Source organism: Mesoplodon bidens, assembly GCF_964165515.1.
Source record: "Mesoplodon bidens genome assembly, chromosome: 10".
Classification (NCBI taxonomy): Eukaryota; Metazoa; Chordata; class Mammalia; order Artiodactyla; family Ziphiidae; genus Mesoplodon; species Mesoplodon bidens.
In genome coordinates, this window is record NC_138172.1 from 104,556,412 (window position 1) to 104,570,939 (window position 14,528).

General features: G+C 50.0%; 1 protein-coding gene across 3 annotated transcripts in view; it reads left to right on the forward strand.

Annotated features, from left to right (window-relative positions):
* Positions 1–14,528, forward strand: part of GMDS (GDP-mannose 4,6-dehydratase) — a 494,691-nt gene that overhangs the window by 411,824 nt on the left and 68,339 nt on the right. The gene's annotated exons all lie outside the window — the stretch shown is intronic.

The window sequence follows — 14,528 nt, forward strand, 5'->3', positions numbered from 1 at the left end:
TAAATACCTAGCACAGTCTTTCACAAACTGAGAATTCTTTTTTTGTTGTTTTTTGTTGTTTTTGTTTTTGCGGTACGCGGGCCTCTCACTGCTGTGGCCTCTCCCGCCGCGGAGCACAGGCTCCGGACGTGCAGGCTCAGCGGCCATGGCTCACGGGCCCAGCCGCTCCGCGGCACATGGGATCCTCCCGGACCGGAGCACAAACCTGCGTCCCCTGCATCGGCAGGCGGACTCCCAACCACTGCGCCACCAGGGAAGCCCCAAACTGAGAATTCTTTAAAAAGGAAATGTCTTGGAAAGGCATTCCATGTCTAGTTCATTTGGAGAATATTGAATACTTTAACCCCTCTTAGAGAACCCCAGTAAGGAATCTGTTTAACATTGTCTAGCCCAGCACTTTCCAAGCTTACTTTATATTAGAATCCTACACAAACAACCGGGTTGTGTGGATTACCCGCTGGGAGTGTCGTTCTGTCCCTCAAAACTGAGGAGCAGCTTCCGGGCGGGTCTGAGCCCTCCCCTCTTCCCTCTTCTCCATCCGAAGGGAAGGTGCAGTAAAGCCCTGGAGTCAGTTTCACTAAAATCTACTGCAGATTTTAGGCAGTGACCTTCATTTTGTTTCAGATGACAGACTAAACCACAAGTCAAGCTTTTAGTGGTATATTAAACATTGCCTTTGAGTGCTATATAAAATTTTGGTGAAATTGAACCCTTTTCCTGAATTCTTCCAAAAAGAGACACAGGCGTGAGGTGCTGAGGTCCCAGATGAACTAAAGGTCTTGCTTTGCCCCTCTTGTCTGCGTCTTCTGTTGGTGGCAGTTCCCACCTGCGTGCCCCGTACCTGCATCGCTGGGCTTGTGGGAACAGAATGCTTACATTGCATGTTCCTCACAGTGTGTCTGAAAATGCAGAATTCCTTCTCAGGGCCAGATAATGAAATCATGATGGCTTTATGAATGCTGTCTGCAAGTCATGTTCTGTTGTTTGTTTTTTTTCCAATTTCCTTCCCCTGGATCTTCTCTGGGCCCCATGAGCCGCATACCGATCTCAGCTGGAGGACAAGCAGGGTAGTCACGGCTGCTCCCGGGTCCCGTCCCCACCGTCCCCGTTGCAGCTGTGACTTTTGACAGGGCCGGCAAGTCCTTCTTGGGAACGGTTTCTGCACAGTCAGACACCAGGCAGAAACGAGCAAAGAAAACACACTGAGGTGGAGCAAAGCCTGGAAGGCCAAGGATAGTATTGAGCCTCTAGGCCTTTGGGGCACGCACCTCTTTCCCCAAGGATGCCGATTTAATTTCTCCCTTTCATGACTCGGTCATGTCCTTCTCTGCACACAGTGTGGCATAATATCGTGTGAGGTATAAAAGCACAGCCGCAGTGCCACATTCCCTGGGTTTGAATCCCAGCTCTGCAGCTTTCCCGGGGAGTTAGTTACCCTCAGTGCCTCCATTTTCTCATCTGTAAAAGGGGGATAATAAGGGTCCCTGCCACACAGGGTCGGGGTGAAGGTTAAATGGGTTAACATTCGTGAAGCACCTAAAGCAGGGCCTGGTGCCTCGTAAGCTCTGTGTGTTTGCTATTCATGATGAAATGGGTAATTGATGGAAAATGACATTTGTCAACAGTGAATACAAGGGACAAGTAAAATGTGAAAACAGTAAGATTGGGCAACTGATGATATATGTTGGGGGACCCAAAAAAGTAAAGTCACACCAGCATCTCATGCTTATGTGACCAGAAGGAACGTAAGGGAGACGCTTAGGAGAGAGGCAGTTGAGGGGGGAACGGCCCAGGTGCCCTGCTCTGGTTGCATAGAGACCTCTCCTCCTCTCTGGGAAGTAATCCGCAGTTTTGTCAGAATTACGACACCTTTTGGCTGCGTCTGTCTCCTGTTGAGCAGAAGTTCTCAAACGCTAAGGTGCTGTGAATCACTTGGGGATCTTGTTAAAATGCAGATTTGGAATCAGTAGGTCTGGGCGGGGCCTGAGGTTCCTAATTTCTAACAGGATACCCAGTGATGCAGGGGCTGCTGGTGCCTGGACCGCACTCTGAGTAGCAAAGCCTGGGACAGTCACAGGACCTCAAGTTCCAAATGAGCCTGACAGTCACCACGCCCAAGCCCTTCCCCCTTGGGACCTTGATCATAGTCACCTGGGACTTTGCCTTCCGTGGTGGACCGGCCAGTTCCCTCCTTAAGGCAGAATCTGCGTTGGGTCCTTTCTGAACCTTGCATTCTGCCCAGCACAGTGGCAGACATTTGCTAAATGAATCAACATTTACATGAATCAATAATGGAAAAAGAAATTTTAGAAGTTGAGAGTTTGATTTTAGTGTGTGTGTGTCTGTGTGTGGGCATGCAGGATGGGAGTAGGGGCAGATTGCTGGAAAATGAAAAAACCTAAAATTTCCAGGTTTTCCCATGAGAACTGTCATCCAGTGAGCACCTGCGGCTGATTTAGTTCCTTCCCTCCTCTTTCCTTCTGCCCTCACGCCTCCAGGAATTGCTTAAATGCTAGTTGAATTTAATAGAAATTGGACCTAACTTATCATCTGATAAACTGAGATAAAAAGAAGTTCTGTGGACGCCCCACTCCTGCCATCAGTGACTTTGGGAATGCTCTCGGGGAGATGTAGAGGTCTGAAAAGCTGGAGGAGTACCTCCCATTCTTCTTCCCTACGGTCTGAAAGGATCGACCAGGAGATGATGGGGATCTCCAAGGTGCACAGCTAGGGTGTCTGGAGCCCCAGTCTCTAATATGAGGTGAGAGCCCAGGCTTTGATGACATCAGTCCCCTCTGAGCCTCAGGAGCACGTGGGTCATCCCAGAATCGATGGCGACTCAGTCCCACCAGTTCTGCAGGAGTCAAGTTCTTCCAACAACTTAATTTATACAGTAGTTCGTTTACTTCAAAAATTATAATAGCAGTCTGTCAAAAATAGCATTGGAAATTGGAGAAGGTCCAAGAGTTCATCTTTTGGGAAACATTTCACATGCTTTCCTGTAACACGTGGCATTTTAAAACATTTGATGCTTAAGTCCCAAGGGAAGGTGGACGTCCGTAAACCCAAGACCAGTGTCCTTGTTTGTAGTAGCCTTTAGGTGATTTTGCTTCCAAATTGCAACGTGAGGAGCAAAATTTCAATTAGAATCACCTCTTATGTCATGTTTCATTTACCTGCATTTTCTTCCTTCACTTAACTACCTGACTTACTTGTTTTGCATAAAAACATTGTGAAGGAGACTAATTATATTCATTAGAGGAGATAAAGAATAGGAAGGCAAACACAGAGGCATTTTCATTTTAAATGCAATGCTGGGAGTTGGCACATTAAGTAAAAACAAAAAGCAGGAGGATATAAAATAATCTTTGCAAGGCAATTTAGCCATCTAGAATATCTCTATGCCCTCTATTTCATTTTTTTTGTTTTTGTTTTAGTTTTTGTTTTTGTTTTTGCGGTACGCGGGCCTCTCACTGTTGTGGCCTCTCCCGTTGCGGAGCACAGGCTCCGGACGCGCAGGCTCAGCGGCCATGGCTCACGGGCCTAGCCGCTCGGCAGCATGTGGGATCTTCCTGGACCAGGGCACGAACCCATGCCCAGGTGGACTCTCAACCACTGCGCCACCAGGGAAGCCCCCTCTGTTTCATTTTTAAAGAAGATATTTCATGTTTAAAGAAAATTATTCATATTCTTTTGTGGATTTACAAATGTATTGTGGATTGCTTGTGTCGGGATTGAGTTCTTTTTAAATATCTTTTTTATATAGATAAATATCTTTTTATATAGAATTCATGTTGCTTTTAAATAATCCCCCAACATTTTTATTAGAATGAAGGCTGCAGGGGAAGGGGAAGTGAATATCCTTCACTCTACAGTAGAGGCAATTTCACATCTTATTTTCTGAAAATAAGTACACTTTTTGTTTGTGTTAAGGAATAAAGCATGACATTTTGTCATTCTCTTAAGCTCCAAAAGTTGTGAGGGATGATATATATAAATTCTTATATTGTTTTTTAATGCGTGAGTTATCCATGCTAATAAAACAAAGCCTTGTAAGCATAATCAAAGTGTCTATATTAGGAAGGGGAGAGAAGCGAATGAGCATTTCTAGTAGTCAGAGTTCTTTTGTCTTTAAGGGACTACAGTTGACCTTGGCGTAGCCTGGAGGACACGAAGGACCCTGGCCAGTTCGGCTGGGCCCGTGACCACCTGCAGACCAGGCACTGAGGCCAGAGTGTGGCCCGGCTTCTCCTGGGCCTGGTCCTGTTGTCGGGGGAGGAGGCCTCTGTGCTCGGCGACTCCACAGAATTTCACGATTTGAGCAGGGGGGTGGGGGGGTGGGCGGGGCCTCCAACCACTCGGGATGTTACTTCTAGAAGAAAGGCGAGAAGTGGGCTAGGGGGTCCGCTGATGAGGGGGGTCCGGGTCTAAGCTTCATACTGCATTTTCCATCCTGTTCACGTGTATCCTTTCTTCGTGACATGACGGTTGTGTGTCAGAAGCAAACAACTTACCGAATTGGGCTGAGGCCTGCGAGCCCGTGGAAGGAAGCCCGACCAGAACACAGAGACAGGAGAAGCCAAGGCCCGGCTCTTGAGCGTTCGAGAGCCCAGGTTGTGATGAAAAAGCGAGGTGGGAGGATCCTTCCAGGATAATTTTCCCTCCGTGCAGTTCGGGCCTCTGCTCTGTCACCGGGAGCAAATCCCCTCCCCGTCCTTCAGGGTCTGCAGTCTGGGGTCCTCAGTCCTGATCACTGAGACCCAGTGGGTGTCCACAGCCAGCCTGTCCGCTGAGTCCTCCCCGGAAGGCCCCTGGTCACCCTAAGTCCCCCATGTCGGGGTAGCAGGGACCGTGCTCCCAGGGTGGTGACAGTTGAAGGGGCGCCACCGTCTTCCTACCCCACGGAGCCAGAGGGGCCTGGGGCGGGCCTGCATGTCCACGGGGTCGGCGACCGCAGTGCCGTCCGTGAAGACAGGAGGGCCTCTGCCCTCCCGGAGTTCCTGCCCGCTCTGCTTTGTGAGCTCAAAGGAAGGTTGTAGGTATCATTTTCTCTGTAGCCTCCTGTGCTATGGCTTCCCTGTCCCGGCACACCGGTCAGTATCTGTACGGTTCTCTCTTGAGCTGCTTACAATCTGCTACCACGTTCCACTTCTTCTGCTGTGTTTGAAAATGTCTGTTGAAAGTTTCACTGAAAAGACTTGGGAAATGGGCTGACGTCTCGGCATTTAGAACTGGCACAAGTGCCTGCTCTTGAAGTTTTTGACATCACCGAGTGATTTTTTGCTTTCAATTTGTTGGAAAACAGCACATTCATGTGACTTTGGGTCAGTAGAAGATACTGAGAGGAGCAGGTCAGTACCACATGCAGTCCTGATAAAATTTAAGGTCACGTTTGGCAATAAAGTTCCCATTTGGTTGTTTACATTGAGAAGGCACCCTTGTGACAACAAATACTTTCTTCCCAGAACATCCCGGTGTATGTATCTGTGTGTGTGTATCTGTGTGTGTGTGTGTATGTGTATGCATATCTGTGTACGTGTGTGTATGTATGTGTGTATGTGTGTGTTTGTGTACGTGTATGTGTACGTGTGTGTGTATCTCTGTGTGTATGTGTGTGTGTATATGTGTGTGTACGTGTGTGTATCTGTGTACGTGTGTGTATGTGTGTATGTATATGTGTGTATGTGTACGTGTGTGTGTATGTGTATCTGTGTGTGTGTGCACGTGTGTTTTTGGAGGAGTTTGTGTTGTCAGGGTTGTTGTCAGTGTTAGGCTTTGCTTTTCACTTTCCCATCAACTTATCACTAAGTAATGTGAAAAGGAAGTGCTTTTCTCCTATAGTTGAAGTGATGCATAAACCAAACAGGCTAATACTTGTCTTGACTAATTTTTTGTCATTAATCTTGTTAAATTTTGAGAAGAGAGTTGTAGAAATAGCCTGCAACCATGTGAGAGCCACCGTCTGCTGCTAGGGAGATGTTTAGCCAATGGAAATATTTATCATAGTTTGTGGTATCGTATCTACATTTTCAGTCAAAACAACAAGGGCAAACATTATTATACGTTGAAAAAGAAACCCATTTCTAAACGCCTCCTGGCTGAGATAACAAGCATTTTTTGTTGGTGCACATTCTTCCCCTAATTGGGGATTGTTTCCTGGTGGGTGGGATTTCTGGCCCTTGGGCCTGGAGGATGCCCGGAGGGGACCGTAAGTGGGCGGGGGGGGGGGGGGGGGTCTGGGTGTGAGCCCGTGTCCCATGGTTGGGTGTCTACGCCCTGGGCGTGAGCCCGTGTCCCTTGGCTGGGCGTCTACACCCTGGTCATGAGGTCATGAGCCTGTGTCCCGAGGCTGGGTGTCGAGGCCCTGGGTGTGAGCCTGTGTCCCATGGCTGGCGTGTCTGCTGTGAGGCCATCCCGGAGAATGTGCTGAGCCTTGACTATGTCCAGTTGCTTTTGGAGAAAAGCACATCCTTCTGATCAGTCGTTTTTGACGAACAGATTTCCCCAGGACGTACTTTGCAGCTCTGCTTGGGCTAGGCGGGAGTCGGGAGAAGGGAAATCCCCATGGCTCTGCGTTTTTTCCTCTGGGAAGATTCTGTGCGTTTACACGTGTTTAGGTGCGCCATCCTCGGCTGCGTCTCTTCAGACTCACCCCCTCTGAGCCCCCGGAGCTGCAGCCCCACCTGACAGCTTGCTTATTACTACTTGTCTGATGCCCATACTGTCTAAGCAAGTTGAGTGGAACCTCTGACACGGAGGGGTAGAAATATCATCACTTGTATCTTCCGTGGAGCTGGGAGAATCAGTTCTCTTCAGAAGCTGGGTGTCAGCACCCTGAGCACTTGGTGGAGATGCTCTGACCAGACGCAGGCCTTCAGAAATGTCTGTGTAGAGACTGGACTCTCCCTACCAGCTTCCACTCACCGCTGAGACAGAATCTCTCCCGCCACTGGGAAGTCTAAGCCCTACTATCATTTCTTAAAAATAAATTTATTTATTTATTGTTTGTGTATTTAGTTATTTACTTTTGGCTGTGTTGGGTCTTCATTGCTGTGCGTGGGCTTTCCCTAGTTGTGGCGAGCGGGGGCTGCTCTTTGTTGCGGTGCATGTGCCTCTCATTGTGGTGGCTTCTCTTGTTGTGGAGCACGGGCTCTAGGCACGCGGGCTTCAGTAGTTGTGGCTCGCGGGCTCAGTAGTTGTGGCTCGCAGGCTCAGTAGTTGTGGCGCGCGGGCTCTAGAGCGCAGGCTCAGTAGTTGTGGCGCACGGGCTTAGTTGCTCCGCGGCATGTGGGATCTTCCCGGACCAGGGCTCGAACCTGTGTCCCCTGCATTGGCAGGCAGATTCTCAACCACTGCGCCACCAGGGAAGTCCCCCTACTATCATTTTAAATTGATGAACTTCTAAGATACTTGGGGTTTTAACCCATTAAAAAACCCCAAAGTATAACAGCCTAAAGGGATGCGAACTTTAATTCAAGCGACAGGTTTTTGTGTTAGCAGTGTGTGTAGGTCTGATGTGAGCCCTGATGCTATTTGTGTCTTGGAGCCGTCCGGTTGATGCAGCTCACTGGGTAGCAGGTCAGTTACGTCCTCTAACTGAGGGTCCGTTAGATCCGCAGGATAACTGCTGCCTCTGTGAGTGACCGAATGGAATGGGGGGGGGGGGCGTTGTACTGAAGACAGAGCAGACGCTCCATAAACGCGCTCTCTGCACATTGTTTTTCTTTTTTTTCTCAGAGCCAAAATCATCTAAGAGAACCAAGACACTTCCTTGACCTTGAGAAGTGTAGGTTCTAATTAGGTGATAATAAGAACTCATTATGTACAAATGTATACAAATAGGTGATGGTATTGTGCAAATTTATCACATCAGTTCTGAAAGAACAGCCCGGTGATGGAGGTTTGGAGTGATGTGGGCAGGAAGGTGGAGTTAAGTGGGCCTTTGGCCCAAGCGGGAGCTGTGGCTGGGAGTTCAGGGGAGGGAGAGCCTTCCAAGTGGGTGGAGCGGCATGAGAACAGGCACAGAGGAGCATTAGTAACCTGGCTGTGGGCAGTGGGCAGGCCGAAAGCTGGGCTGGGACAGCCTGGCCACCTCGGGCGCAGCGAGAGACACGCACACCTACCACCCACTCACCCATCGGGTCTCAGCTTAGAGGCCTCCCTGAGGCCCCCACCCTGCCAGGTGCCCGCCTGGTCCTCTGACAGCCCCGTCTGCCTTCTACTGCCATTCACATGCATCCTGTGTGGCCGCCAGGCCTCGAGCCCTTTAAGGACAGAGACCCCCGTCCTCAGCACCCAGCTTGGCTCAGCGCCTGGCACTTTTAGGCGCTAGCTGAGGATTTGTGGGAGGTGCAGGGGGCAGACAGCCCTGAACTGTGCTGGGGCTCAGACACAGTGGGGCTCTGGTCCCGAAATCACCACCTCCCCACCGCGGGCCCCCGGTCAGGCCACCGTACAGTTTGCTTCATGCTGTAAAGCAGGAGAAACTCCACCCACATTCTTTGGGGGTGGATAGGACACCCCAGCTGAGTTAAAATAAATACAAATAAAACAGGCAGATAAGAGCCGCGTAAAGGCAGCGCAGGAACGCGGAGGCTGACTTAGAAGCCACTGTCACCGCACAGCTGAGGACCGTAGTCTCTGGTCTTTCATTTGATCTCTTGAGCCAGTCTCATTAGGCCTCATTAGGCTCGACGCCACAAGGCTCTGTCCATTGAGTTAATCACACCCGTTGGATTTCCTACAGATAAAGCGTGAGAGAGGACAGTTTGAAAGGAGAGCTTCTCCATTTATCAGTTTCCAGTGATACTGGTGAAAAAGAAGAAAGCAGAGGAAATATTGACCAATCGACTTTCTTATTGAAAGCCACGTTTGGGAGGGGCCCCGTAGGATGCAGCGTCCTTGTCAGTGGACGCAGCCCGCTCTCTCCGACCACGTGGCCTTCTGCCACCCGCTCAGCTCCCAGACCGCTTCCCGATGAAGGCGCAGACTGGGCCGCATCGGTGGGCTGCGCGAGGAGGGGGTCCTGGTGCGGAAGCCTGCGCTCCAGCGAGTCACGGGAACGGCCTTCTTCCGGAACCGCGGGAACAGGGATTTAAATTTCACCTTTTGTTGTAATTGGTTATTCATTCATTCAGCGTAACAGCTGGAGCCGCTTATTTAGTAACAATGATCCTTATTAAGTGAAGCGAAGTGGGACACCGAGAGCCTGGAGACCAGCAGTCTGCGTTTCAAACCCGCACAGGGTCAGCGCCTGCGCCCGCGGCCCCCTCCCTGCGCGCACCCGCCCACGCGCCCACGCCCCCCGTGCTGCCCTTCAGGTGCGAGAGCAGGTTTGGTGATTAAACCAGCGGCCCCGGAGCCCCCCTCCTCCTGCCCCTGGGCACGTGCCCCCCACCCGGGTCTGGGCCTCGGCCGCCAGCCTTCTGCAGAAACCCGTCGTCCCTCCCTCCACCGCCGTCAGCATCTTGCCGGCCCCAGGCCCTCCAGTCTTGAAGAAGGGCCCCCCTCCCTCCAGAAGGTGCCCGGCTCCGCTGCCCCCCTTCCATCCCCGCCCTTCACTGCGTCGGAGCCGCTCTTCCGAGGCCCCGCAAGCGTCCGCAGCTCCGCGTCCAGGGGGCCGGGGCGGTGGGCACCTGGCCGGGCGCACGGCCTCCCCGGGGCCTCGCTGGTCGGCCCGCGAAGCTCACGTTCACGGTGGTTTTTTTCCTTCGTTGCTGTTTGTCCGTTTCCAGTTACTCCGGCACATCATGTGACGTCTGAGCATCTGCAGGCGGTGTCCCACCCCCAGCGACCTCCCGCCCCGCACCGCCATTTTCCCAGCTGGTCCCCCCACTCTTTGCCCATCCTGCGGCCCTTCAGCGACACAAGAGACGCGCGCTCTTCTGCGCTGGAACCTCGTCTTGGGTCACCTCAAGGTCTGCTCCGCCCCTGTGGTTTTCTGGCGTCTCTCTGTGGAAGTCCTGTTCACTGTATCAGTCAGCTCCTCACTTTGGCATTTGCATCCATGTGACTAAATAACGTGCTTGGATTGCTGGTCCTCGACCTTCCCCCTGAGGCTTCTCTCCTGGCACCTCTTATTCCAAAGGAGGGCTGTGTCCCTTGTGACCCCGTGTCTCCGCCCCCCCCCAGAGCTGTCCTCCCGCGTTACGTCGTCAGGACGGACCAACGCGTTCACTCCGGGAAACAACACTTCCTTCTTCCTTTCTGAGCAGGTGTCCCTTGCTTACTTACCATAGACCTAACAATTGTCTTTCTCCGTTTGCTTCATTCTCCATGCGTTTGTCACTCACTTCCCCTCAGTCTGCCCTGAAGGTGCTCAGGCCGGTGGCTTACCCTCGGGCACGTCCCCTGCAGCCCCCCTCTAGATCCTTCTGGCCTGATCCCACCTGGACCGCTGGATGGTTGTCATCCCCTATTTTCTGACATCTTTTTAAAATTCTGTGGTTTGGTGAAGCCAAACCTTAATTAGTTTCCTGAGAATGGTGCATGGGAAGCCAATAGTTTTTGACCAAAGCTTACCTGAAAATATCTCTATCCTGCTCTCAATTAACAAGGTGGCCAATGTACATTTCTTGGTTGGAAATAACTTTCCTTCAGAACCTTGAAGGCGTTGCTCCATTGCCTTTACTTTTGAGTGTTGCCGTGGCAGCCCAGGGGCCACTCTGGGCCACTCTCATCCCCTTGAGCTCCCGGGGACCTCCTCCCCGTCCCTCCCTGTGTTCTGAAACTCTGTGAGGTGGTATCTGCGTGCTCTGTGGGACCCTTTCAGTCTGGAAATGCATGTTCATCTGCTCTGATCAATTTTCTTCATATATTTTAAGATAATTATTTTCTTTACTCTCTTTCGGAAATCCTATTATACTGACCTCTTGAGGCCATCTTCTGATTTTCTTATCTTCCTTTTTCATATCTACATCTTTTTGCTCTACTTTCTGGGAGGTTTCCTCATTTCTGTCTTCAAAATCTTCTCTTGAATTCTTAATTTCTGAATTTTTTCAATTTCTAAATCTTTTTTTTCAAATTGTCCTTTTTTATTTAGTATCTTTTTTTTGTTGTTTCTTTGATATCTTTCCTTGTCTCTCTGAAGATATTAGCAGTGATGTGTGTGAGTTTTTTGTTGTTGTGTTCTGTTTTTAATTATCTTCCCTGTTTGTTCTGTTTCCTCCAAGTTGCTGTTTTTCAGTTTGTCTGCTATGATTTCTGTCTTCGTATGTGTGGTTTTCCTCATGTGTGTCTGGTAATCCTCAGTTTTCTCATGTTTACAAGTGGGGGCCTAAAAAGCTGATTGGGGTTTTTGAGGACATAGAGCTTGGGGGCTCTTGGGTGCTCTGGGTGCTCTGGAGGCCGTTTAGTTGGAGAATCTGAGCCCAGAGGAGAGTTCCCAGCCTCCTCCCTGGAAGTGGACCAGCCTGACCCCAGCACCCCCTCAGGGCAGAGGATGCTGGGCGTTCAGCGTACAGTCCACTTACCTTTCCTCTTCTCCGTGTGGTGGCCGCACGCTCACAGGGCCCAATGGCCTTCAGTCCTGCCACCTTCTTCAGGACGGAGGGTGAGGCCATTGCCCAGTGATGCCAACCCTGGGAGGGGATTGGACATCGGGCTGCTTCCGGGGGAGTTTAATCAACCCCCTGTCCGGAGTATCTGGGCTTCCCCGGGGGCCAAGTGGGCCCATGCTCATCTTCCCCGCTGCCAGCTTGCGGGTCTGTTTATGGGGGCCTCTGCCCAGTCCTTTAACACTCGTCCGTCTCCTCTCCGGCTCCCAGAACTTGGGTCTTCTCGTCTCTCCTGTTGTTCACCCCTTGTCAGTGTGTTCGTTTTTGCAGGGGGTCCGGGGAAGGAACAGAAGTGTGTGCAAACACCGTCCTTGCCCAGGACCTGCTGACACTCCCAGGGCGCCCCATACCCTGCACCAGTAAATCATAGCTGCTGGTGACCCCCTGTCTCCACGTGTGCACCCTAGTCAAGTAGCGCTCCTTAAAATAACCCCTGCAAGCTTTTGTGATGTCCCCGACTTGACCTCGGCTGCTCACTTGGCTTTGCTTGCTCCTTAGAGGGATTCCTTGTTGGGGAGAGTTTAATAGCGCCTCATCTTGACTTACTGTGCTAGATTCTTCGGTGCTTTCTATTGCTATTTAATGCTTATTAGGAGCCAGCAGTTTCTTTTCAAATTTGGATTATACAGGACCCCTTGCTCAGTGAGCTGTTGATCTAAATTAGTGGCTAGTAACTCCTGTTAATTAGCTGAATCCCCTACCCCCTGTCAGGCCACTGTCATTTCATGAACATTGCAGCTCTGCTTTGAGTCATCACATTACCTGTTAGGACAAGTTAGCTCTTAGCTTTTACTGGTTAACACCAGTGTTCTGTGTGTTGTTGTAACGATGCTTTCTGGCCCTTGGCTGAAACTTTTGCTTATTGCCCTCTCGCAGACCTAGTGCAAGTTAGAAAGTGGTTTCTGCCACCTCTGTTCTGCTCTGCGCCCTTCCCTTGGTGACAGTTGGCTGTTCAGCGCAGCCATATTCATCGTAGGGCAACACCATGCCCTGAGAGACGGCCGTGGCCGTGGACACATGTGCAGGCTGCCTAGCAGCATCAGGCAGAGGCAGAGAGGCCTGCATGTGGGCAGCCCACCCTGCAGGTGCCTGCATGGTGTCAACTCACTTCTAATGTGCAGGTTCTTCCCCGTCTTTTCCCACTTCAGCTGCTGTTACCAATGCCAGTGTGGCCCAAGGCTGCAGGGCAGCCCAAGAGAGTCCATAGCAGTCGGGGAAGGTCCCGCTGAGCTGGCCATCAGCCTGCTGGTGTGGACCGGAACCGGATGCTTTCCTGGGGTTAAGGGTGAGGATGTGTCAGTAACTCATCCCCTAAAGCAGGGGGGCAACCACAGTCTGCAGGCCAGACCCCAGCCAAGGCTTGTTTTTTACTGTCCTCTAAGGATGTTTTTACTGTTTTAAAGGGTAGTTAAAATTTTTAAAGAAAGATGATAATGAGGAAGAGAAGAAGGAGGAAGAGAATGAGGAAGAATACGTCACAGAGCCTCTTATGTGATGGCAAAGCGGAACTAGTCAGTTTCTGGCTCTTTACAGAAACAGTTTGCCAGCCCCTGGTCTGGAGATGTGGCCAGCTTTGCCAAGTTCCCTGGGCCACACATGACCCCGGTCAGGGGACACCTTTCCTTACGCCTCGTCGACTTAAATATGTATGTGGCTACGTGTGTGGTTTCAGAAAGATTCATTGTAAATACATGGGTCTGAATCACCATTCCTCCAGCTTGTGGCCTCCGTTCGGATTCACCACCACGATGGGCGGTGTCACGTGTGTCCGTGACCATCACAGATTACATGCCGAGCCGCAGCTGGAAGAAACAGCAAAACGTGCTTCTGGACCCCCTGGCTCCATGCAGATGCCATCAGGAAGGCATGTGCGGAGCTTGTTTCTCTTCGCGAGCGTGAAATGTGAACAAAAATAAAACTAAAACGCACTCCTGAGAAACAAATATCCTTTCATTTACTGTTGACGAAAGCGTCACCAGAGAGAGGTTCCACTAAAACAACCAAGTTTAGAATTAGATAGGTAATTTTTTTAAATCGTGACTTTACCAAACATTCTCCCTTACTGTGGACATTGGCCAAGGTTTGGTCTTCATCCATCAGAGATGACAGGGCTCACCAGCCCCTCAGCTTTTCCCGTTTTACAGCAGTTTTACTCGGCATACTCTAAAGCGTCCACCTACCATATCCAGGTGAATGTTCCAGAAACTTAGCTCTGATCCTGCCAAGTAAGTCTAGGCAAGGGTAAGAAATTAAACCAAATAAGTAAATTACCAAACACCCTTTTTTGAGTCATTAATATAAAAGTCATGGAAAATGCCAGTTGTACATTTTTTTATTGTTCAACATATTATGCTATAATTCTCTCTGTGTTGTGGGATGTTTTTCATATTTGCCTTTAGTACATTGGCAAATCCAGCATACTCATAAACTGATTATTCCTCCAACGATGAAATATTATCCTTATGCTCTCAAAAAGTAAATTGAGGGTAGAACATTTGAGGGGTTGATCACAAATAAAGCTTGTGAGGCCAGTTTAAGTCTCTGATACCCAATCTATGTCCAAAATACAACCACAATCAACTTTTAATGTCCATCTTCAATGGCACCTGTAATTCACACAGTCAAGTAACCAACTTAATGCTCTATTCTTTCCTTTGATCTCCACTGTGACAGAATTGTCCTGTCACAGGATTCATCACCAGCTGATAAAGCAAACTAGGTCTGAGGATAAGCATTGAAGTCAGACATTACTTGGTAACTTCTTTTCTTTCTTTGCTGAAAAGTTCCATTTGTAGAAATAAGTCAAATTATATAGTATTTTTTGTTCTTTGGATATTAGTTTGTAGAAATCCAGAGGTCAGCTTTAAGCCAGTGGCTTCATTTCTGTAAAAGTGAGAACATAAAATGGAACACCGGCAAGAAGCTGGTCTTGAAACTTGTGAACTTGCCCCTCAGCTTATGAGAAGAGGGGGC